Source organism: Cebus imitator, unplaced genomic scaffold (genome assembly GCF_001604975.1).
Source record: "Cebus imitator isolate Cc_AM_T3 unplaced genomic scaffold, Cebus_imitator-1.0 Scaffold248, whole genome shotgun sequence".
NCBI classification, from domain to species: Eukaryota; Metazoa; Chordata; class Mammalia; order Primates; family Cebidae; genus Cebus; species Cebus imitator.
In genome coordinates, this window is record NW_016107563.1 from 1,975,551 (window position 1) to 1,978,585 (window position 3,035).

At 42.8% G+C, this 3,035-nt stretch overlaps 1 non-coding gene across 1 annotated transcript; it reads right to left on the minus strand.

Annotated features, from left to right (window-relative positions):
• Positions 1-2,196: 2,196 nt before the first annotated feature.
• Positions 2,197-2,337, minus strand: LOC119466984. The gene has a single exon (XR_005195497.1). It is a non-coding gene; the product is annotated as a U4 spliceosomal RNA (small nuclear RNA).
• Positions 2,338-3,035: the final 698 nt, after the last annotated feature.

Consider the following 3,035-nt stretch of genomic DNA (forward strand, 5'->3'; position numbering starts at 1 on the left):
AATGGTAAGGGGCAATCTGCTCTGGCCAAAGGCCTATGATACTGGCAGTAGGAGACCCCTCAACCACCACACTCAAGACGACAGGGAGGGCTGCTTAGTGAAGTGGTAGGGGTAGCACGCCAGCTGATGTGAAGCCCAGAGTGCTTGGTGTGACAGCATTTTTAGTGATGTGTGGCCAGGGATGTTCATCTTACTAGGTGTGACTTGCTCCCATAGGAGACTTTACCCCTAAAAGAACGTTGGACCTGAATTCTACAGGAAAGTATTGTATATCAGACTGGGCCAGTGTGGCCTGAGCACCCCTCAGCATGCTGGCCTGTCCTAGGGTCCTGGCCTAGCTGTGACTGCTTGCAGGGCAGCCTTGGGTGCCCTGGGGATCCACATCATAGCCCCTGCACTGGTGAACCCTACCTGACTAAGGGAGAGGTCCAGCAGGGTGGCCATGCACCCATCCACCAACTCTCTCCCCTTACTACAGCCTACCCTGGGCCTATGGACACTCTCTACATTGCTTTGCTGGCATGTATGTGCTGGTGCATGTGTGTGGTATAGCCTTCCCTTTGGTGATGGTGGTGTGTGTTATAGCCTTCCCTGCCCCACCAATGGTTGTGTGTGCAAACACCCTGCCCTACCACTGCTATGGGGGAGATATACTCTACCCCTATTTCCCCTGCCCTATCACCATTGCAGTCAGAGCCTTAGCGCATACAGAGCCAGCCAGCCAGACACCCACCAGCATCCTGTCCTTGCACCAATACTGCCACAAGAGTGAAACCAGGCACAGAGAACAGTGGATTCTCCTCACCTTGAGTGAACACCTTTGCCTGTAGCACACAGCCCTGTACATGCCAGCACTACAGTGCCATGCTATCATCAGCACCAGGATAACCACTTGCACAGTTGCCAGAAGAGCCCCTCACTACCACCTAAGCCATGCTGCCTACACCACTGTGATGAACATCCACACAGAGCCAGGCACCCCACAAATCATTAGCACCCTGCCACAGTTGATGAGCAAGTACTCTGCTGCACTGGCACTGCTGCTACTGGTGATATGTGCCAATGAAGTTGGATCATGCTGTCACAGAACTACAAAACATTTTGGCTAACATCACCCATCAGGAATCCATGAGCACCTTACTCCCCACTTCCCCACTTCCCCACCAGCACATTGGATTCTTCAAGGAGCCAGAGAATAAAATTAAGCCCCTGATACAAGCCTTCCAGAGTTAGAGAACACAGTCTGAAGTTGGTAGCTGAGTGTAGGTATCATAAACTCTTCCAGAAATGAAGCCAGTTGTCTGAACCCTTGTTATACTGCAATCAAACCCTCAAGGTTATCAGGTAAAATAAAAGAAAAAAAAATCCAAAAATCAGCAGCTTTAAAGATTGAAAAAATACTAGCTCACAAACATGAGAAAGAACCAGCACAAGAACTCTGCAGAAAGGGTTCTAGATTGAAATGACAAAAGTAAAATTCAGAAAATGGATAGGAATGAAGATCATTGAGATTAAGGAGTATGTTGAAACCCAATCCAAGAAAGCTAAGAATCATAATAAAATGAAACAGGAGCTGACAGACAAAATAGTCACTATAGAAAAGAATGTTAAAAACCTGATAGAGCTGAAAAGCACACTATAAGAATTTCATAATACACTCACAAGTATTAATAGCAGAATAGACCAAATTACAGTCTTTTAGTTGGAGCACCTAATGTATTTTCAGAGCTGGGGACTTTATTTTCTCAGGTCAAATAGTATCAATCAAGTATTGCAGAAATCACACAAAGAGCCTAGATCTAGGATGGTGGCTTGCATGCTTTTACTTTGGGGGTGCCAATTCTGCTGCCAGAGTTGCTTCTACCTTACTATGAATCTATTCAACACTGTCATCACAGTTAGGATTCCCTGTGACTCTGCTATGTGTATGAGGAATTCATGCAGGACCTGCAAGGTAGACATCTGTTTCTTAAAAGGAATCCTGAAGTGGTTACAGTTTATTCATATCAGTGGGCTAGTATCTGTGTCCTCAGTGAGGAACCCCAAATCAGAAGATTAGAAAAGCTGGTCCACAGCTACTCTTTGAGAAACTTTCACCTTGTTCTCATTGGGGCCATCGGTCAGGGATATTTAATAGTTATATATTTTTCTTTTTTCTTTCTTTCTTTTTTTTTTTTTTTTTTTTTTTTTTTTTAGTTTCCGTAGAGACTGCCAAAAATTGCCAACGCCGACTATATTTCAAGTCGTCATGGAGGGGTATCGGGAAAAGTTTCCAATTAGCAGTAATCACGCCTCGGATAAACGTCATTGGCTACTACACTGCCACTGTGCAAAGCTAGATATTTTTCTTTTTTTAAAACCTTTTAAATCTGTATTGTCTTTTATTATATTCATTATCATATCTTTCATTATGTTATTTTCTGATGGCTGGGTGGAAAGTTTCAAAACCAATGAAGATTGTCCCTCCCACCCCACTGTCCTCTCATCTTAGGTTCTTTACTCCCATAGCAATTCCAGAACGCTACCTGCCTTCGCAAACAAGAGGTTATGGGTAGGAATTGCTCAGTCCATGTACATTTGAGCAAGTTTTCAACATAATTTTAGCTTTCAAACTTTTTAACCTTTCAAACCCGAAAGTGAATTTAATAACAAAGTGGCTGGATTCACTGGTTTCCAAAGAATTGAAACAGAAATGCTCTTCCTTCAAAGTTCGGTTGTGCCATCTCTAGAGTGGTAGAATCCTTTAAGGTTCTCTGTAAAACTCAGATTTAGAGTCATTTGTTGCACTAATCTCTAGAGTTATTTCACCACTATCTTGTTTTTTCTTCTTGTTCTCAAAAGCAGTTTGCCCCTTGCTCCCTCCCTTGTTAGGTTCTCTCACTGGAACACCATCAGACATCCTTGCTTTTTTTGCTGCCTTTATATTTTTCTTTTTATCTATATATATATATATACATCTGTATCTATATGTATGCATACATATTTAGATAAATACATATATTTATCTTTTTGGCATTCTGAGAAGTTTGTCATGT